The following is a 24,155-nucleotide window of genomic DNA, read 5'->3' as shown; positions in this document are numbered from 1 at the left end:
TAGAATTTTTGAATTGGTGCCAGCAGTAACAGTAAGTAACAGTGTTTGTTATGTTCCCTCACTGCTGCTCTAAGTTCATGACTGGAGGATGAATTGTGACATCAACAAGAACCATGCAACTCTTCACCCTTGAGTTGTCTACACTGAATGTATGCTGATCTGAACATCACCATTGGGCTAGTTCGTACCATGAAAATATACTCACATCTGGGCCTTCACTTTCATTACCAGTCCTGGAACCTGTGTGGGAAATAACTTGCACCGATAACCTGTAGCAGTTTTCATGCAATGACTATTTAATAGCCAGTGTCTTCTAATAGTGAAATATATGACTTGTTAAAATTGGTTGAGCTAGACGAACTTGTGTCTTATAAACTCATGTGGGTGTATTCCAAGTTTGTCAGGAAACCTACAGTATAGTAAAATATAAGAAGGCAGAATAGGCTGAAGGGGTAAATGCTCATGTCAGGGAGATATATTTTTCTTGTATTTTAATGTATTAGACTGTTAAATATTACCAGAACTGATAAAAAAGGTCTATAAGCCCTGTGTCCCATCAAAAGAGTCTGCTTGCCCCTCAACTCCCTTATAAAATAGTCTATTCCAACAATCCAATCCTATAGATAGATAGATAGATAGATAGATAGATAGATAGATAGATAGAGATAGATAGATAGATAGATAGATAGATAGATAGATAGATAGATAGATATTCGATAGATAGAGTAGGTATTCGAGCGAATACTACGTTATTCGATTGAATACTACGGTATTCAAAATACTTGTACTCAGTCGAATACCACGCGGTAAATGCCTTTACGTTTACTGCGTGGTATTTGATCAAGTACGAGTATTTCGTATACCGTACTATTTCATCGAATACAGTAGTATTCAATTGAATACCTACTCAATCGAATACTACTCACTCATCTCTAATAGATAGATAGATAGATAGATAGATAGATAGATAGATAGGTTAGGGTCACCTTGTGAATCAGCATCTCTGTTGCAAAGATATCACTATTTTTGATAATAAGCCAATGAGTAGGAACAATGATCATGTTTTCACTACAGAGAGGTAAGCGGCAATGCCCCTCTTACTCCAAGGAGCTAATTTGCATATTTACAAATGAAGACAAGTCATTACATCCTTTACATTACATCATTTATTTTGTAAATATTTTTTCCCCGAAAAACCCTTTAAACTTTTTAAAGATAAAAAGATTTATCCTCAAGGTGAACATTCTCCTCTCTATTCTATAGTGTAAATCAGGGGTGCCCAATACGTTGATCGCGATCTACTGGTAGATCGCAAAGGACGTATGGGTCGATCGCGGGATGCAGGGATCCCCGGTGTCTGCTTGTTCACAGTGCAGGTTGAGAGTCGTCACCGGACACTGGCTGCCGCAGCCCCAGCCTGCCAGTGTCCAGAGATAACTCTCAGCCTGCGCTGTGAAGAAGCAGACAGTGGGGATCCCTGGGCAGCCACAGAACGCCGCTGTCTTGCTCTCGCGATCCGCCCGGCCCCGCCCACAGACACGCCCACCCCACCCACAATCCCACCTGGTCCCGCCCACAGGTCTGCCCTGGCCCCGCCCTAGTAGATCTTTTGCCTTGGTAGCTAATAAAGTAGCTCACACGCTGAAAAAGTGTGAGCACCCCTGGTGTAGATGGTCTACAGGTCCAAAAGAAAACTCACCTTGAATGACTGTCTAAGCTACACTATCAAGGCAGCCGAGAGCTCTATGTTGTCCCTGTATGTGGTCCCTATATTGCACAATAAGGACAGTGAATGCTGCCATCTAAGTTCTCATTGTCACCCAAACAATTAAGGGATTAGGTCTCTTCCGACCCTAAAGTATAATGTGTGGAGGCCCAGGGAGGTCTGGCGCTCTTCCAATGATTTTATGCATCCAAGGTCACCGATAAGACCTGTGATATTTTATTTGTTACACCTCCCCTCCACTTATTACACACTGGATTCTGACGAGACCCCAGAGTATAATGATTTCACTTCTGACCCTGAACTTGTTCGATTCGAAAGGCTCATGGACCTGAGCCACCCAAACCTGAAAATAAATGACTCTTGGGAGGTTCGCCCATCTCTCATCTCTATATACTATATCTCTATACAATATATTCATATAAAACGTAAATAATTTGAAATATCCAATTTTCCTTGATATCTTCTAGAATGCCAGCCTTCAGTATTCTAATCCTTCGCTATATTACAAGGCTCCAAGCTTTATTTCTTGTGTTTCCTGATTTACTTTGAGATCTGTATTTAGAGAAGCGCAGCTAATTCTGATTTTCTGGTTCAGGCCGGAGGTTTCAGCAGGTTAATACTCACCAAGTCTCCTGCGTGCAATTGGTTATACTGTACAGTGGCCACGAATGAATGTTATTATGACCATCGGGGTGTGTTTAAGCTTAGTAATTTACAAACCAGTGAACAGTCCATTAATTTTGGCGGTAATTGCACCTCACAGCACAGGCAAATTGCACAACCCTACAGCTGCATTACATTACCCAGATTTCAATTCACCAGTAAGAAAGGAAATTTGGGGATTTTTTTCATTTTTACCTTTCTAATAACTACTATTTTAAAACACCGTCAAGTCCCAGTTTCTTTATAATTTGACCTTAGTTGTCCTTTCCCATTCTCTTCTAAAATGTTGCAGACTGATAATTATTTTACGTATTTGAAAATTGGGAATTTCGTGATGTATTAATCTTGTCTAGAATTCTGACTTAGAATTTATTTTTAATTCCATTAAAATTTTATAATTGCCCCATGAAAGTAAGGGCATTATTTTCTGTTATTCTAAGCAGTCTTTAAGTGATATCTATTTTATTTTATTTTATTTTTTTTTTAAAATGTAACATCATATTTATTAGTACAACATAGAGGGGTATTGATAAAATATCCTTATTAGAGATGAGCGAACAGTAAAATGTTCGAGGTTCGATATTCGTTTCGAGTAGCCCCTCAATATTCGACTACTCGAATCGAATATCGAACCCTATTATAGTCTATGGGGGAAAAATGCTCGTTTCAGGGGTAGGCAACGTTCAATCAAATTATACTTACCAAGTCCACGAGTGAGGGTCGGGCTGGATCCTCCGAGAAGTGGTCTCTGGCAGCGTCCCCGTGGCATCTTCCGGCTGTTCATTCACTCTGCCAGGCATGCACAGACATGTGCAGTCAGCTCTGCCCAGGCCCGATGCCTGGCAGAGTGAATGAAGAGCCGGAAGACGCTGCGGGGAAGCTGCACGGAGAAGACTTCTAAAGGTAAGAGAAGAACCTGCGTTGATTGGCCGACTGTATAGCATTCAGCCAATCAATGCTGGTTCTGCATCGAACTTTTCCATTCGAACAGCGAGTGGTCGAGTACGAGGATTTTGAATACCATAGTATTCGATCGAATACCTACTCGATCGAGTACTACTCACTCATTTCTAATCCTTATGACTCCTGGTATCCCCGCCAACCAGATGCAAACTTTCATAATATACCAGGCACAGAACCATAACTATACTTTACTTTACCATGAGCACAGCTTGTGTTTCCTGCCACAGCTCTGTATCTACCTGGCAATAGCTTTTTGGCGTCCCCTTGCACCTAAGACTCATGCCCCACATGTTTGCTGAGCCCTAATCACAGGCCTCAGCAGTCCCTGACATCATTCAGTAGACCAGAAGAGGTCCAAAGAGGATGGGGACCCACACCTGAACCTGCAATGTCACCCAGGATAGATGAGTATTAATTTTACTATGTTTACTATGCTATCCTGGGCCTCCAGAGTATAGATATGTTTGGAGGTGGTGAACCCCAAAAATTTGGGGCTAGCCCTAACCATAAAAATTTTAGAAATTAAATTGGCTCATTATGAACTGGTTCACCCATCCCTACACTGCACGGAAAGTGACTATAGTCATAATACACAAGTTAAAAGGATTGTCCAGTTTTGTTTTTTTTATGATCTCTCTTCAGGAAAGTTCATCAATAATAGTTCAGTGTCAGTGTGATCAACTGGTCCTCATGCGAGTGCCGTGACCCCTTCACTGTTTATATTGCACACGGGCTCTGTTGCTATGTCTGGTGAGGATCTCCACACTCTTTGGGTCTCTTCCAGGCCCTTAAATATTTTCAGCAATCACTTGAGATATCAAAATGCTTATACCTAGCATAGGTCGACAATAAAAATATAGCTGGTCATTCCCTCGACAAAATGTGTTTTGGGCTGAGATCCCACGTTGGACAAACACAGCTTTTTTTTGTTGCAGATTTTTAGTTTTTTTGAGCCAAAGCCAAGAATGGCTACTAAAGGAATGGGAAATACAGTATATAGGAAGCTCTTAAGCAGGGTTCAGACAGGGTTTTTTGGTCAGGGTTTTGACAAGGAATCCGCATCAAAATTGTGACCAAAAAAAACGCCTCTCATTGAAATCAGTGGGAGCCGGTCATTTCCTTTTTCTGAGAGCAGTTTGTTCCCACTTGCCGAAAAAAGAAGCGAGCTGGCCTTTCTTCAGGTGGATTCCGTGGCTGATTCAACCGCGGACGTCTGCCTCACAACACCTCCCTCCCGACTAGGCACATTTATTTGGGCCTAATCCGGAGCAGAATATGTCACTGGACTGCACCAGCATCTAGGCGCAGCAAGCCGTTTTTTGGTCTGGAATCTGAGGCGGCCTCCGCGTCAAATTTCAACCCACGTTTGAACTCATCCTTATACTTCTCCCTTCTGCTCAATCCATTCTGCTCTAAAAAACGCAGCAAAATCTGTGAAAAAAAAGCTGCGTTTCTACAACGTGGGGCCTTAGCCTTATCATTTACATCTTTTCAATGAGCACATTTAAGATATTGTGAAATTGTGTAATTCGTCCTTTTTATGGGTCTTTGTACAGATCTTTTGGTTCTTTGCCCGTTCCAAAAAAACAAAGTTTGCATAAGCATATTGGTGGGACTTATTTATTCTAGAACATTGTTTATTTGTTCATTAAGCTACAAGAAAAAAAGGGCAGGAGCGGATACAACAAAGTCACCTCTGGATGTGCCAATGCTTACAGAAAGTAATTAACTAATTCATTATGCTTTTTTTATCTGTAAATCACATTGGTCTTGCAAACAGAAAAGAAAGGTAGCAGATTAAACAACAAGAGGAGCCAATTAATACCACGTATGGAAAGAACCGGCTGGTGTGGAATAAGAAGCAGAACAAAAATATTAGCATTATATAATATATCCGGCCATATACAGATCAGTAATGGGCGAATGGTTTGTAACAGAGTTAAACCCGAATATTCAAAATTATTTGTTTTTTAGCAAACCCGAACAAATGGCGATTCCCTTTGGACGAACAAACGTGGCCACAGGGAGAGTCACTGGAGATGAGCGAGTAGTTAAATACTCGATATTCGATATTCGTTTTGAGTAGCCGCTCAATATTCGACTACTCGAATCGAATATCGAATCCTATTATTCTCTATGGGAGAAAAATGCTTGTTTCAGGGGTAGGCAACATTCGATCAAATTATACTTACCAAGTCCACGAGTGAGGGTCGGGCTGGATTCTCCAAGAAGTCTTCACCGTGCAGCTTCCCCGCAGCGTCTTCCGGCCCTGAATTCACTCTGCCAGGCATCGGGCCTGGACAGAGTGGACTGCACATGCCCGCACTACAAGAAAATGGCCGCTTACAGTCAAAGCGGCCATTTTCTTGTAGCGCGGGCATACGCAGCCGGCTCTGCCCAGGCCCGATGCCTGGCAGAGTGAATTCAGAGCCGGGAGACGCCGCGGGGACGCTGCACAGAGAAGACTTCTAAAGGTAGGAGAAGAACCAGCGTTGATTGGCCGACTGTATAGCATTCAGCCAATCAATGCTGGTTCTGCATCAAATTTTTCCATTCGAATAGCGAGTAGTATTCGATCGAGTACGAGTATTTTGAATACCGTAGAATTCGATCGAATACCTACTCCATCGAATACAACTCACTCATCTCTAAGAGTCACCTGTTCACTTGTGGGCCATTCCAAATTGGTAAAGGCCTTCACTTTTTCTTCCAATGCTTCCTACTGTAAGGCAGTTGCTATAAAATCCTATTTCTATATAAAATAAGATATTAAAGTTTGTTATGTAACTTTTGTTCTTTAACCTGCCATGACTCATTGCTTAGTATGTTGTAGCATATGGCTCTAGTGCTACTTTATACCAAGGACAGAACATCAGATGGGAAAAACATAGCTTTTACACTGCTAATGATAAAAATAAAGACTTATTATAACACAATTTATATACTTGAGACCTGAAAGTTTACTTCATATATTAACAATAAGTGACAGATGGGAAGTAAAAGGCAAACGATAAAAGGTTAGGAATAATGAACTGGGTTAGAATAGAGATGCTGATCTCTTACATGGAAGGTCAGATACGTGGACGATAAATAAGACAAAAAGTGAGAACAAATGTAGAAGAATAGGATAGAATGCAGTGGCGTAACCTAAGTCTGTGTAGCAAACTTTGTCCAGGGCCCCCCACCTTGTCCCTATCATGTATTCTTGATAGTGATGGTTATGGATGCTGCAGTGATATCCCATAGACTGTTATGGAATGCAACTTTAGTACCCATAATTACAATTATCAAGAATATGGCAAGTGAGCAGTGCAACGTCTGTTATGTAAACAATGCTGGGAGATGCATGCGCTGAGTAATGGACAATCTGTGGGGTCCTAATAGTTGGGCCCCTGCCAATCTAAGCTTGATGGCCTACCTTAATGATAGTCATCCATTTCAAAAAGATATATAACTCCTTTAAGTGGGTATTACAGATGCCTTTTATTGATGACATATCCTAACCATGATTTTCCAAAAGTTTAAATTGGTCAAGAGTCTAAAACTTCTGTAGTTCATGACCCATGAAATACCATTATACTCTGGAGACCCCGGAGAATAATAAGTGGAGGTCCAGGAGAGATGAATAAAAATAACAATAGTTATATTCCTCTTGCCTCACCTCCCCTGGGCATTTGATGGTCTCCTGATGTCCTCTACAGGCCTCTTCTAGACTCAGTCCAACGTCATGTGCAGGGGTCAAAATCAAGTTGCTGGGTCGAAGCATCACTACATCATCTCACCCCATGTGACCACTGAGGCTCAGTCACAGTCACATAACATCAGCCATAGGCCGGAAGAGGCCTGAAGAGGACGCCAAGTGAGGAGGCCCAAAATAGAAAGTGAGTATAAATGTTTTTATTTTTTATTTTTGTCACCCCACCTGAACCTCTACCAATTATACTTTGGGGTCTGAGGAGAACCCAAAGTGCAATAATTTCCATTCCAGTTCTATCTGAACATGTTCGGGCTGAATCCGATCAGGTGATGGCTTTTTCCACACACAGGATGAAACAAATCCTATGAGGTTTGCCCATATACTGATAAACCATGATGTTAAATTGTTGGACATCCTATATTGCTTACAGCTAATTTGCTTGGATGTATAACAGAAGTAGAACTACCCCAGTATAACAGCTTAAAGGGGTTATTCGGGGAATAAAGCTAGTCATTTAGAACCCCAAAGTCTACTTTAGCAAAGTGCAGGAGGGGAGGCCAGAACTGTCATTCTTATTCCATCCCTGATGACTCTCCGACTCTCAGTCACATGACCTACTCCACCCTACTCAATGGACCCATGACTGGAAAAGAGGGGAGTTTGTGACATCAGCGGTAGGTGAGACATCGCTCGCTTACTTCCAGACCAATGCTATATATTGGAACAACCCTCTGGGGTAAGGTTTGCACCCAAAAAATGCTAACAATCTCAGCAACTATGGGACTGTTAGCAACTATGAATATTCTATATGTAATTATGTGAAGTTACGAACCCAGAGCATGAGGTTACATCCCAGAGAGACTCTGATTGCAGAATATTCAGAGTTGTCCTGGAGCTCTTATTAGCATCAGAATCTCCATCACATGCATATCTGCATCCTACATGGCTGGAACAGTATGCAAATTGTCATGTTAAATAGCGATGTGTGAACTGAAGTGGATCATATGATATGAACCCATACAAGGTCTCCCTGACAAAGCCGAGCATTACACAAACACAATGAGGAATGTCATCAGCTTCTCTCAGTAGTGCAGCTTCATGCTTACCGCCTGTAACTTGATCACATCAGCATAAGTGGTAGATACTATCAACTAATTTGAAATGTATTTAGCATCAAGGTTTTATGTTAATCATATTTTATAAATTTTGGTGATGCTTTTACCTGGCTCTGTTTATATTAACCACTTCTGGACCAGCCATAGAGTATACCTGTACATCTTTGCAAAGTCAGCCTGCTGAACAAAATCACGCAGCTGTGGGATCGGGATGTTGGATATTACTATGACTAGACATCCCATAGGGAAGGCAGGGATGATCTCAAAGAGCACTGTGTGCACAGCTATGGGAGCCGCCATGATGTGGTTCTCCTCTGACCCGACAGTCACATGACTGCCTACCAGATCAACTCTAAAGTATTAATAAAGACACAAAAATTATTTTAATAGGAAAATAGGAAAAAAAATGTCGTAGCTCTCAAAACAGCATGTATGAAAAACTGCAAAAATGTGTCTGGTTCTGAATCAGGGGAAATAGATGAAGTGGTTAAAGGCGTTTTCCCATAAACATAGCCATAATTACATTTGTAGACAATTAAAACTTAAACATTTTTACTAATATAATTAATTAAAAATGTTTCTGAATTAATGATTTTCTTTAACCATCTTAGTGATGACAGTCATTTGCTTTGACAGATTGTCAATAGATACGACCATGAATGCAGGAACTTTCTATGGTTTTGGTCAGAAGCCTAACCATGATGTCCTTATTGTGGCCGGGTTATCTTCTCATACATGTAGTGCCTCCTGATAACCAGCCATGATGTCCTTATTGTGGTCGGGTTATCTTCTCATACATGTAGTGTTCTCCTGATAACCAGCCATGATGTCCTTATTGTGGTCAGGTTATCTTCTCATACATGTAGTGTCCTCCTGATAACCAGCCATGATGTCTTTATTGTGTCCGGGTTCTCTTCTCATACATGTAGTGTCCTCCTGATAACCAGCCATGATGTCCTTATTGTGGTCAGGTTATCTTCTCATACATGTAGTGCCTCCTGATAACCAGCCATGATGTCCTTATTGTGGTCAGGTTATCTTCTCATACATGTAGTGCCTCCTGATAACCAGCCATGATGTCCTTATTGTGGTCAGGTTATCTTCTCATACATGTAGTGTCCCCTCCTGATAACCAGCCATGATGTCCTTATTGTGATCGGGTTCTCTTCTCATAAATGTAGTGTCCCTGTCTGATAACCTGTCCACAATAAGAAAATACTGGCTGGGTTTCTGGGAAGTCTCAGACCATAAAAAGTTCCTGCATTTATTGTCATATCTATTGGCAAGCAAACAAAACTAAAGACTGTCACCATTAAGATGCTTGGAGAAAATTCTGCAAAATTTTTTATTATTTATATTTGCGAAGCTGTTTTTAATTGTCTATTAATTTAAATACATTTACTGGAAAATACCTTTTATGAAATGTTTTTACTAGTATTGGGCAAACTTTGAGATTCGCTCAGCAGACTTATTTCCCAGACTGGATATGCTATTGTATTCTCTTATCAGTCCTCATGATTATAAAAAGTTTCAAAGTGACCTGTTTCACAATTGCCAGATTCACTATGAATTTTCCAAAAAATTTCTGAAATTTTTCGGGTTTGCCACCCCAAAACCATTATTTTAGGTCGGACCTCTCCTGGGCTCTGTTTCGGTGTCCATGGCGGGACACTGTTTAAAGAAAGCTCCAACCTAAAATAGTGGTTTTGGGGTGGCAAACCCCAAAAATTTAAGAAATTTTTGGGAAAATTCATAGTGAATCTGGCAATTGTGAAACAGGTCATGTATCCTTATTTTTTTTTTTTTTTATTCTGACTTTTGATATTCAGAATGGGCTGACTCTTCCTGTTCTCTGGAGATCCCATTTTAGTAAATCTCATCATTTGCATCGAGCGGATTACAATGACAAGTATCACATTTACTTCCATTGGCAACATAAGATCCATCTTTCACAATATTTGATGATCGTCCCTTACTTCCTCCCCGGCTGCGCCACAATCGTGTGATGGATTATGGAATTTACATCCACTTTTAGATACTGTGATGGGAAGTTTATGTGTATAGGGGACATGTTTAGAAGGGTTAATGTCTGAATCCTATTAATATTATAAATGTGAAAGTTTGTGAGTTTGGATGTTTGTGGGTTTGTGTGTTCGGATGTTTGTTAGTCAATCACGCAAAACACGCTCGACCGATTTGGCTGAAATTTTCCACAAACATAGTTAATACACCCCATTGCGCAATAGGCTACTTTTCATCACAATAGCGCACATACATTTTTCCCAGGACCCCCACAAACCCCAAACTCACATCAACATCTCTGCAATCTCACACACTTTGGACCATAGAAAGCCACAAAATTCATATTGCCCTCTGCAGCCTCGCCCCTAACCCCACACAATCACATATACGTAGACTTTACCACTTTGCCCCTCACCTTAACGATACTCCAGGAGGCGCTCTTTAACGCTCCGGAGCAGCCATGTTTGCCAACCCCCACCGCTCTGACAATCCGCGACACCGCCCACCCATGTCAATACCCCTAGGCGGTCTAATAAATGCAAAAAAAAAGTTTAAAAAAAGTAAAAAAAATATTAAAAACAACAAAAAAAAGGATTAAAAATTCAAATCACCCCCCTTTCCCTAGAACACATATAAAAGTAGTTAAAAACTGTGAAACACATACATTTTAGGTATCCCCGCATCCAAAATCGCCCGCTCTACAAAACTATACAAATATTTTTCCTGTTCGGTAAACGCCGTAGCGGGAAAAATGGTCAAAAGTGCCAAACCGCCGTTTTTCCACTGTTTTGATTCTGATAAAAATTTGAATAAAAAGTGATCAAAGCAATAACATTTCCTGAAAATGGTAGAAACTACAAAGTACACCCAGTCCCGCAAAAAAAGACGCCATATACATCCCCGTACATGCACGTATAAAAAAGTTACGGCTGTCGGAATATGGCGACTTTTCAAAAACAAATTTTTTAACAATTTTGGATTTGTTTTTAAGGGGTCAAAATTTAACTAAAACCATATAAATTTGGTATCCCCAGAATTGTAACGAAACACAGAATACAGGGGACATGTCAATTTGGTTGCACAGTGAACGCCGTACAACCAAAGCCCGTAAGAAAGTTGCAGAAATGCATTTTTTCTTGAAATCCACCCCATTTTGAATTTTTTCCCTGCTTCCCAGTACATTATATAGAATAATTAATGGTGGCATCGTGAAGAAAAATTTTTCCCGCAAAAATTAAGACCTCATATGGCTCTGGAAGCGGAGAAATAAAAAAGTTATGAGGTTTAGAAGGAGGGGAGTCAAAAACGAAAATCAAAAAATGCCATCGGCGGGAAAGGGTTAACTTCAAATACTTCTGTCCCAAAGTCACTATGTAAAGTTTCTCACAACACCGTATAGCAGCTCAAATACAAATTAAGGGGGAGTTCACACGGAGTTACGTGCCGCGAGATTTGGCACGTAGACGCCGCGTGACCCTTTGCGTGCCGTACACGCTCCCATTGAGTTCAATGGGAGCGGGGAGCGTATGCGCCGCGCTAGTTTGCGGCCGTGAATAAATGCATTCACCCTACGTTTCCTGAAGCTTATTCTGAACGTAAAACACGTTCAGAATAAGCGGCGTATAAAGCAGCTCCATTCATTTCTATGGGAGCCGGCATGCGAGCACTCCCCATAGAAATGAATGGGCTGCTTCTTTCACTCCGTGCAGTCCCATTGAAGTGAATGAGAAGTGCCGGCGTATACGGCAAGCTCTGCTCATGCCGGAGCGTACACGCCAGCACTTCCCATTCACTTCAATGGGACTGCTCGGAGTGAAAGAAGCAGCCCATTCATTTCTATGGGGAGCGCTCGCATGCCGGCTCCCATAGAAATGAATGGAGCTGCTTTATACGCCGCTTATTCTGAACGTGTTTTACGTTCAGAATAAGCTTCAGGAAACGTAGTGTGAATGCCCCCTTAAAGTTTTGTGGGTAAAGTTCTCAACATATCAACAAGATAGATTGGTTTAAGTCTGGCACATCTTTGGCGTATGACCGTTTCTTGTATCAAAGATATGCTACACCCTTCAAAGGTATACATGCTACATTTACCATAGTACAGTTACACTAACTGTGTACATAATGTTTTTGGCCTGTATACTATTTTCTAATATTTGCACTCATATTTTCCTGATCATAGTATAGATAATAAGTATCACACTTTTACTTAGACCCTTCTGGAAAACCTGGGATCAATTCCACTCTGGTACTCATTTCCTGGTGACCTGAGAAGATGTGACCTGACCTATTTGTACTCTATATTTACCATATACACAACTTTTTATATATATTGTGTATATTTTGTACATTGCTAATACTCTTCATCATGGTGGTGAATTTTTTGTAGAGTCTGACGAAGGTCTAATGTTTGACCGAAACGTTACTGTTTTATACTTTAGGCATATGTGTACTTTTGGTGAATAAATCACATTTCCAAGCATACCAATCTGTTGTATACTAGAGATGAGCGAACACTAAAATGTTCGGGGTTCGAAATCCGATTCGAACAGCCGCACACTGTTCGACTGTTCGAACTGGTTTCAAAACCCCATTATAGTCTATGGGGGGAAATGCTCGTTTCAGGGGTACGCAACATTCAATCAAATTCTACTTACCAAGTACATGAGAGAAAAAAGGCTATTCTATGTAAAGTTCTTCCTTGGGTTTACAATAATTATACGGTATTATAATGTAGATTGTAATGCATTAAGAACTGGATTCTTATATGTTAAGTTAAAACTAGCCCTAAAAATAAATAAAAAGTAACAGGAGATAATCTTGTCCCACTGTTTGTCAATCTGCCGCATCTTCTTCTGTATCTTTGTGAAACTGATTTATAGAAAGTGATTAATCTTAGGCTGATTTGTTTAATTTTGGACTGGTGAATGGCTGAGAAAATGGGCATAGGAAAGGGAATGTAAGTCACACTTCAGACCGAACAGATGGGGGGGGGGGGGGTCTTACACCTAGACACAGAATAGTGAAGAGGGGAAAGAGGAAGGAAGATATGGCAGAATCCAGGGACCCAGAAAGATTTCTTTTATTTTTTCTCTGTTAAAATTGTATTTAGATACAAGCAAAATTCCCAAAATTTGTTCAAATTGGCTTCTATTGGTTATCAACTTTAATTGGTCCAAATAATCTTGATCTTAAATAAGAGTTCCCTAAAAGTGCCTGAAAGGTGATACTTATAGAAAATTCTTAACAAGTTTGATTTGTACCAAATTTATTCGCTTATCTCTAATTCCAATTTAATATAAAATGGAATCAAAGGAGAAGGTAAATGAAGGACTTGCTGAAACATTTTTTTGTGTGAATTTTTTATATTTAGTGTTTGTCACAGAAGGTTCTTCTACCTGATTACTCAAATCAACAAAGTGAGCAATTTAATTACACAACCGATGATGGAATTGGTATCATGTCGGTCAGGCATGTACATAGACCATACTAAAGCACAATCTGGAGCCAAGAAGAGTCCACTAGCAGGATACACTGGGGATGAATTGTAGTCTACTATATAACTCTACATAAATACAGTGTCCTGAGGGGTTGGCCAATGTCTCAGCTCTCCTTCACAATCATCAGGCCATGTTTTTCAGGAGGTGTAGGCCATAACAACTACTCCTTGCTCGAACAGATTTCAATAAGGAGTCCCTCCTGGTCGTTAAGGACAGGGGATCTTCTTTTTATATACCTTTGGGTGCTGGCCTCAACATTGGTTGCCCTGTAGGTCCACATTAAGGACTCATCTACTCATACTCCACCAGGTCCACTTCTTATATCTGTGTGGGTGGGGGGGGGGGGGGGGCAACTTAGACAATTGAGCAGAAAAGGATGTGGGCCCTGAAGGGCAGGGGGTATCTCCAGTGTATAGACAGTCAGAAGGTCAGAAGTGTGAAGAGCCTGCATCCTCCAGTTTCGACTGTTAGGGTAGCAGATGCAGTTCAGAGCCAACGTAAGAACCAGTACTAGATATACTGATATACTAGATATACTGATTAAAATGTTTATCAAGGCGCCACGTGTTCAACACCCCCCGGGCCACACCAACTCGAACCCCACAATGGTGTTCACCAGAGACCCAGATGGTGGAGACGGACTTGGCTGCACTGGTGGGAAGAGCGGTACGGGTTGGGAAATGTGAAACACACAGTGCACCACAAATCACGGCAAACCAGACACTGAGATTCTTACCAGGAGATGCTTTGGGTTGCGTTGTTGGTCCAGGGATCCAGAAGGCTGAAGCAGGTGATCCGCAGGTGACCACAGAGAGTAAATCCGAGTCATACCGTCCAGGTTGTCAGCAAGAGGGCAACGCAGTACAGAGGGAAAACCAAGTGGAATGTCAGGCAGGCCGAGTCGGTAACAGGAACGGTAGTGGAGTACAAAGCAGGGTTCAAGGAGCAAAGGTCTAGAGGCAAGCCAAGGTCAGTAGGAGAAACAGGCCCAGCATGAAATCAGGAGGCAGAGGCAAGGTCAAAGGTCAAGGCAAAAGGGTCAGGAACACAGGTAATCAGATCAGTGAACGCTTACTACCAGGGTATGAAGGTCAACTGAATAGCCCGCAGCAGTCCACAGCCAGAGCTCCCCTTAAATAGACTCCGACACGGAAGTTACTCGGCCAGCTCAGGAGGAGACCGGCAACCTCCTCACAACACAGTGGTGGTTCCGGCCTACCTCTCAAAACCCAGAAGAGGGGGACTCAGAAACACAGCAGGGAGAAGGCTGGTAGCCTCTGCACAGCACGGCGGAGTATCCATTCTTCCCCCTAACAACCACAAAGAGGACATCAAGAGGGCCGGACATCATTCAGTTAAAGTGTATACGGCAACCTTTTTTTTAAGACGCTTTTTACCTTTTCTTCTACAAAAAATCTAATTATATAATATTTTTTTTTATTTTTTGCATTTTTCCGAAATATGACTTTTTTTTAGTTGTTTATTTGTCAACTTTTAATTGACGGATATATTGTCAATCCTACTTGTTCAACTGACAAAATGCTAAAGTAGGTTAACTGAAAGTCAAAAGTCATTGCAAGTCAAAAGCAAAATAACAAATTAAAAGGTACCATACACATAATAGGAATAATTCTCTGCCTTGGACAAAGATCTAACCATGAGTATTTGCCTTCCTCAAATAAATCACAAAGACAGCTTCAGTCACACACTGTCAATGTAATTGCACCCCACAAGCTGAAGTCAGTAAATAGGATTACATAGCTAGTAATACCGCAGAGCTATTTAATTCTATAAATAATTCATAGATTGTAATGGGGATCCTAAGGGTCATGTATCTTTTTCTATTAACTTTCTTAGACTCTCGCCTAAATCAGCATTTCTGTCTGGTCCGTGGCTTGAAAATTTCCCTAACTCTACAAATAAAAGCAGTCAGCTTTCTGAGGCTTCAATTTGCAACTTATAATTATCTGGCTTTTTTAGTATCATTAGGGAACATCAAATTCCAAGCCGTGCAAAACAACACAACTGATGCACTGTCTGTCAGCCTGTCATTCTGTAGACACAAACATCTTTTCTGTTGACAGTGCTAAATTGGTATCTAAATTAGTCTTTTGGTGCACTTAATAGTTACCGGTGGTGGCCATTGTTAGCAAAACTTTGGCTCCTTATACTTAAAATCATGTAGTATAGAAATGGGGTATATGCCATGATATGAGATGGATGACACATTAATACATGGAATGATATGATTGCTTCCTTATAACTTTAAGAAACAGTTGCCAAAAATCCTTGAGTCAAAATCATGACGAGTACAAAATCATAGTTACTTAGTTAGTAGAGATGAGCGAACAGTGTTCTATCGAACTCATGTTCGATCGGATATTAGGCTGTTCGGCATGTTTGAATCGAATCGAACACCGCGTGGTAAAGTGCGCCATTACTCGATTCCCCTCCCACCTTCCCTGGCGCCTTTTTTGCTCCAATAACAGCGCAGGGTAGGTGGGACAGGAACTACGACACCGGTGACGTTGAAAAAAGTAGGAAAAACCCATTGGCTGACGAAAACATGTGACCTCTAATTTAAAAGAACAGCGCCGCCCAGGTTCGCGTCATTCTGAGCTTGCAATTCACCGGGGACGGAGGTTTCCGTCCAGTTAGCTAGGGGTTAGATTCTGGGTAGGCAGGGACAGGCTAGGATAGGAAGGAGAAGACAACCAACAGCTCTTATAAGAGCTAAATTCCAGGGAGAAGCTTGTCAGTGTAACGTGGCACTGACGGGCTCAATCGCCGCAACCCAGCTTTCCCCGGATCCTGAATGGAATACACTGACAGTGTATTCCCGTATACCCTATATATACCCCCGATCCCCGTTCCAACGGTGTGCCCCCCCACCTTCACCCCAGAAATACCCTGCAAGTCCCCAAGCAATAAAATTGGGGCTATATACACCCACTATTTTTGCTACTGCCATATAGTGCCATTGTCTGACCGGGAATTCAAAGAATATATTGGGGTTACATATAACTTCAATTCCAGGGAGAAGCTTATTAGTGTAACGTGGCACTGACGGGCTCAATCGCCGCAACCCAGCTTTCCCCGGATCCTGAATGGAATACACTGACAGTGTATTCCCATATACCCTATATATACACCCGATCCCTGTTCCAACGGTGTGCCCCCCCCCCACCTTCACCCCAGAAATACCCTGCAAGTCCCCTAGCAATAGAATTGGGGCTATATACACCCACTATTTTTCCTACTGCCATATAGTGCCATTGTCTGACTGGGAATTCAAAGAATATATTGGGGTTACAAATACCTTCAAGTCCTGCTACTGCCATATAGTGCCAGTTTCTGACTGGGAATTCAAAGAATATATTGGGGTTACAAATACCCTCAAGTCTTGCTACTGCCATATAGTGTCATTTTCTGCCTGGGAATTCAAAATGCGCAAGGCTCCCGGAAAGTGAAGTGGACGAGGCCGTGGGCGAGGTCGGGGGAATGGTTCTGGGGAGCAAGGTAGCGGTGAAGCCACAGGGCATCCCGTGCCTACTCCTGTGGGGCAGCAAGCATTGCGCCACTCCACAGTGCCAGGGTTGCTTGCCACATTAACTAAATTGCAGGGTACAAACCTTAGTAGGCCCGAGAACCAGGAACAGGTCTTGCAATGGCTGTCTGATAATGCTTACAGCACATTATCCACCAGCCAGTCAGCCTCTGCCTCCTCTCCTCCTATTACCCAACAGTCTTGTCCTCCTTCCTCCCAAAATTCCCAATCTTCCCAGAACAATAACCCCAACTGTCCCTGCTCCCCAGAGCTGTTCTCCGCTCCTTTCATTGTCCCTCAACCTACCCTCCATTTCGCGATTCCACGGACCTAACAGACGAGCATCTGTGTCCAGATGCTCAAACACGGGAGTCTCCTCCATCTCCGTTCGATTTGGTGGTGGATGACCAGCAACCCACCCTCATCGACGACGATGAGACGCAGTTGCCGTCAGGGCATCCAGTTGACATGCGCATTGTGCGGGAGGAGGAGATGAGACAGGAGTTGGAAGAGGAAGTGGTGGATGATGAGGACACTGACCCGACCTGGACAGGGGGGATGTCAAGCGGGGAAAGTAGTGTGGATGTTGAGGCAGGTGCAGCACCAAAAAGGGTAGCTAGAGGCAGAGGCAGAGGTCAGCAGCTTAGGCGAAGCCAGGCCACACCCGGAATCTCCCAAGATGTTCCAGTTCGTACCCAGCCCCGAAAAACTCCCACCTCGAGGGCACGTTTCTCGAAGGTGTGGAGTTTTTTCAAGGAATGCGCTGAGGACAGATATAGTGTTGTCTGCACAATTTGCCTCTCGAAATTGATTAGGGGCTCTGAGAAGAGCAACCTGTCCACCACTTCAATGCGCCGTCATTTGGAATCCAAGCACTGGAATCAGTGGCAGGCAGCAACGGCAGGACAAAGGCCGCCTGCCGTTCAAGCCACTGCCTCTGCCACTGCCACTGCTCACTGTGCTGGCAATGCACTCCAGAGGATGAGCCAGGACACCACTTCATCTGCCTCCGCCACTTTGTTGACTTCTTCCTCATCCTCCCCTGTTCCTGTCTTATCTCGTTCTCCTGCACCATCAAAGGCACCATCAGGCGCTTCTTTACAACAACCCACCATCTCTCAGACATTGGAGCGGCGGCAGAAATACACCGCTAACCACCCACACGCGCAAGCCTTGAACGCCAACATCGCTAAACTGCTGGCCCAGGAGATGTTGGCGTTCCAGCTTGTTGAAACTCCCGCCTTCCCAGACCTGATGGCAACTGCGGCACCTCGCTATGCCATCCCTAGCCGTCACTACTTCTCCCGGTGTGCCGTCCCCGCCTTGCACCAGCACGTGTCACTCAACATCAGGCGGGCCCTTAGTTCCGTGCTTTGCACAAAGGTCCACTTGACCACCAACGCGTGGACAAGTGCATGCGGACAGGGACGCTACATTTCACTGATGGCACACTGGGTGAATGTAGTTTAGGCTGGGACTGCTTCCCAAACTGGCCCGGTGTACCTCGTCTCCCCGCCTAACATTCCTGGCAGGGACACGAGAAGAACACCCCCCTCCTCCTCCTCCGCCACCGCCTCCTCCTCCGCTGTTAGATTGACCCCAGCTACGAGTTGGAAACGTTGCAGCACTGGCGTTGGTAGACGTCAGCAGGCCGTGCTGAAGCTGATCAGCTTGGGGGACAGACAGCACACTGCCTCCGAGGTGAGGGATGCCCTCCTCGATGAGATGGCAATATGGTTTGAGCTGCTGCACCTGGGCCCAGGCATGGTCGTTTGTGATAACGGCCGGAACCTGGTAGCAGCTCTGGAGCTTGCCGGACTCCAACATGTTCAACTAACACTGTGGCAGACATGGCTGAGTTCATGTTGGGGTGCTTTACAACCGACAAGCGTATTGTCAAAATCATGGAGGACCACCAGTACTGGATCTTTGCTATCCTTGATTTCCCACAACTCTGCTGGTTAGAGGCTCCCTCCACCCTGATTTCCCACAACTCTGCTGGTTAGAGGCTCCCTCCACCCTGATTTCCCACAACTCTGCTAGTTAGAGGCTCCCTCCACCATGAATTTGCCCAAACTGGGCTGGTTAGAGGCTCCCTCCACCATGAATTTGGCCAAACTTGGCTGTTTAGAGGCTCCCTCCACCATGAATTGGTCCAAACTGGGGTTTTTAGAGGCTCCCTCCACTATGAATTTGGCCAAACTGGGGTTTTTAGAGGCTCCCTCCACCATGAATTTCCCAAAACTTGGCTGTTTAGAGGCTCAATCCACCATGAATTGGTCCAAACTGGGCTGGTTAGAGGCTCCCTCCACTATGAATTTGGCCAAACTGGGGTTTTTAGAGGCTCCCTCCACCATGAATTTCCCAAAACTTGGCTGTTTAGAGGCTCCCTCCACCATGAACTTCCCATAGCTTGGCTGTTTAGAGGCTCCCTCCACCATGAATTGGTCCAAACTGGGCTGGTTAGAGGCTCCCTCCACCATGAATTTGCCCAAACTGGGGTTTTTAGAGGCTCCCTCCACCATGAATTTTCCAAAACTTGGCTGTTTAGAGGCTCCCTCCACCATGAACTTCCCATAGCTTGGCTGTTTAGAGGCTCCCTCCACCATGAATTGGTCCAAACTGGGATGGTTAGAGGCTCCCTCCACCATGAATTTGCCCAAACTGGGGTTTTTAGAGGCTCCCTCCACCATGAATTTCCCAAAACTTGGCTGTTTAGAGGCTCCCTCCACCATGCATTGGTCCAAACTGGGCTGGTTAGAGGCTCCCTCCGCCATGAATTTCCCCAAACTTGGCTGTTTAGAGGCTCCCTCCACCATGAATTGGTCCAAACTGGGCTGGTTAGAGGCTCCCTCCACCATGAATTTGGCCAAACTGGGGTTTTTAGAGGCTCCCTCCACCATGAATTGGTCCAAACTGGGGTTTTTAGAGGCTCCCTCCACCATGAATTGGTCCAAACTGGGGTTTTTAGAGACTCCCTCCACCATGAATTTCCTAAAACTTGGCTGTTTAGTGGCTCCCTCCACCATGAATTGGTCCAAACTGGGCTGGTTAGAGGCTCCCTCCACCATGAATTGGTCCAAACTGGGGTTTTTAGAGTCTCCCTCCACCATGAATTTCCCAAAACTTGGCTGTTTAGAGGTCCCTCCACCATGAACTTCCCATAGCTTGGCTGTTTAGAGGCTCCCTCCACCATGAATTGGTCCAAACTGGGCTGGTTAGAGGCCCCCTCCACCATTAATTGGTCCAAACTGGGGTTTTTAGAGGCTCCCTCCACCATGAATTTCCTAAAACTTGGCTGTTTAGTGGCTCCCTCCACCATGAATTGGTCCAAACTGGGCTGGTTAGAGGCTCCCTCCACCATGAATTTGCCCAAACTGGGGTTTTTAGAGGCTCCCTCCACCATGAATTTCCCAAAACTTGGCTGTTTAGAGGCTCCCTCCACCATGAATTGGTCCAAACTGGGCTGGTTAGAGGCTCCCTCCACCATGAATTTCCCAAAACTTGGCTGTTTAGAGGCTCAATCCACCCTGAATTGGTCCAAACTTGGCTGTTTAGAGGCTCCCTCCACCATGAATTGGTCCAAACTGGGCTGGTTAGAGGCTCCCTCCACCATGAATTTGGCCAAACTGGGGTTTTTAGAGGCTCCCTCCACCATGAATTGGTCCAAACTGGGGTTTTTAGAGGCTCCCTCCACCATGAATTTCCTAAAACTTGGCTGTTTAGTGGCTCCCTCCACCAAGAATTGGTCCAAACTGGGCTGGTTAGAGGCTCCCTCCACCATGAATTGGTCCAAACTGGGGTTTTTAGAGGTTCCCTCCACCATGAATTTCCCAAAACTTGGCTTTTTAGAGGCTCAATCCACCATGAATTGGTCCAAAATGGGCTGGTTAGAGGCTCCCTCCACTATGAATTTGGCCAAACTGGGGTTTTTAGAGGCTCCCTCCACCATGAATTTGCCCAAACTGGGGTTTTTAGAGTCTCCTTCCACCATGAATTTCCCAAAACTTGGCTGTTTAGAGGTCCCTCCACCATGAACTTCCCATAGCTTGGCTGTTTAGAGGCTCCCTCCACCATGAATTGGTCCAAACTGGGCTGGTTAGAGGCCCCCTCCACCATGAATTGGTCCAAACTGGGGTTTTTAGAGGCTCCCTCCACCATGAATTTCCTAAAACTTGGCTGTTTAGTGGCTCCCTCCACCATGAATTGGTCCAAACTGGGCTGGTTAGAGGCTCCCTCCACCATGAATTGGTCCAAACTGGGGTTTTTAGAGGCTCCCTCCACCATGAATTGGTCCAAACTGGGGTTTTTAGAGGCTCCCTCCACCATGAATTGGTCCAAACTGGGGTTTTTAGAGGCTCCCTCCACCATGAATTTCCCAAAACTTGGCTGTTTAGAGGCTCCCTCCACCATGAATTGGTCCAAACTGGGGTTTTTTGAGGCTCCCTCCACCATGAATTTGCCCAAACTCTGCTGGTTAGAGGCTCAGTCCACCCTGATTTTCAAAACAAATGTTGGTGCCAACCTCAACTTACTACAAGGGCCAAATTCACTGCTGGTGACAAGCTCTCCTCACTCCAAGTGCCAAATACACATGTTTCAAGGTGTTTTCCTACTGTCTGAGAGGTGGTATTGAGTGTGTAAAGTGTGTAGTTGTTAGGCTGTGATGTTGGGGTAATAGAGGGTCTTTGGTATGTTAGATGCCCCCAGACATGCTTCCCCTGCTGTCCCAGTGTCATTCCAGAGGTGTTGGTATCATTTCCTGGGGTGTCATAGTGGACTTGGTGACCCTCCAGACACGGATTTGGGTTTCCCCCTTAACGAGTATATGTTCCCCATAGACTATAATGGGGTTCGAAACCCGTTCGAACACACGAACAGTGAGCGGCTGTTCGAATCGAATTTCGAACCTCAAACATTTTAGTGTTCGCTCATCTCTATTAGTTAGTAACGCACGTCCATCAAGATCAACCACTGGGAGTCTCAACATCGTCCCTCCAGCCTTGCCTTTCGTTCTATGGGCGCCAGGTCATCACCCTTCTTTTCAACAATTTGCCTCCTATAAAAAAAATAAAGAGAGATCCAACAATAAGAACTTCCTCAAAATGGTATTAATAAAAATAGCATCTTTTCCCACATAAGAAAACACCATACCCAGCTCTATAAATATAAATATAAAAAAGTTACAGGGGTCACAATATGGTGGCACATGTGCTATTTTTTTTCTATTTTGCTAATTTTTTAAAAGGTATCAAAACATTCCAAATACTATATATGGGCCCGTTCACTCGGGGACAGAGGGGGCGGATTATGGCGCGTAATCCACGTCATAATCCACTCCCTCACAATGGTGGTCCATGGAGACCGCCAGGCTGCCCTCTCTTCAGGCGGATTCAGGTGGCAGCAACCTCCGGCACATTCATTTGAGCCAACTCTGGTGCACAAACCCACTATATCGTCCCCCGTGTGAACTCAGCCTAAATGTGGTATCGACGTGATCATACTGACCCACAGAATACAGGTAAGATGTCATTTTTACCATAAAGTGGATGCTGTATAAATTAAACTCATAAGGGTGCATTCACACGGTGTAACGTGCCGCGTGATGTGGCACGTGTACGCGGCGGGACCCTTTGCGTGCCGTACACGCTCCCATTCATTTCAATGGGAGCGGGGATCGTATGCGCCGCGCTAGTTTGCGGCCGTGCATTTATTCACGGCCGCAAACTAGCGCGGCGCATACGATCCCCGCTCCCATTGAAATGAATGGGAGCGTGTACGGCACGCAAAGGGTCACGCGACGTACACGTGCCACATCACGCGGCACGTTACACCGTGTGAATGCAGCCTAAGAAATTGGAACAAATGGGTTTTTTTTCCCAATTCCACCTCATTCAGAATTCATTTCTAACTTCCCAGCATATTACACTGGTCATTACAAAGTACAATTTGTTTCACAAACAGTAAGCCATCATGTGACTCTGTAAAATGAAAAAAAGAAAGCACTTGGAATGGGGAGAGGGAAAAACGGAAGCGCAAAAATGAAAATTGACTGAGGCATGAAAGGGTTAAGCTCAATACTTCTGAATTTTCCTTTATACATTGGCTTCAGAGTCATTAGAATGTGAATTAAGGTCAATTAACCACGCCATGGAAACCACCAGTAAGGTACATCGCGATTACATTGGAATGTAAATGACTTGTTTAAATTCTGTTCCTATTTGTAACCCAATCGACTGGAGTAAAGAAATTTGGGAAGTTGCGGTAATTTAATACTTTGAAAAGTCTTGGTATGTCAATAAAAACAGCCAGGGGACTGATAGAATGAAAAATGTTACTTCATATCAGCGATTTAAATGAGCTTTGAGATTTTCATCTCTTTTTCTCCCCAAAGAACAGGAATCTGTACATTTTACTTAAGCAAAATTGGCTTTTTGAAGAGTAGAATTACATCAAGCTGCATGATGGTTCTCAAATATTATCATAAACGGATGAATACGTATCAATAATAGAATGACAGCCATTAATGCAGTTTATCAGGATGACAGCTACTTTTAATTCCTTATTTTTATGTCAAAAAGTTTTCTTTCAGTATATATATTAAAGTGACACTCAACTTTAGATTCACATTAAGGGACCACCGGGATCTAAAGGATCATCGAGGATCTTGGTTTCCCTTACTGTAGTTTATTGACTCATTTAAGTTATAGTAGAAAGTTGCATAAATACCTTAAAGAGAGTCTGTCACCAGAACCCAACATATCAATCTGACCATGCAGATAGATAGGCTACGGTCACCAGTACCCAGAATATCAACCCAGCCCTACAGATAGATAGGTTAGAGTTACTAGAAACCAACATATCAACCCAGCCACACAGATAGATAGGTTACAGTCACCAGAACCAGCATATCACCCTAGCCCTG

Source organism: Leptodactylus fuscus, chromosome 2 (assembly GCF_031893055.1).
Source record: "Leptodactylus fuscus isolate aLepFus1 chromosome 2, aLepFus1.hap2, whole genome shotgun sequence".
NCBI classification, from domain to species: Eukaryota; Metazoa; Chordata; class Amphibia; order Anura; family Leptodactylidae; genus Leptodactylus; species Leptodactylus fuscus.
This window is presented reverse-complemented; position numbering follows the sequence as displayed.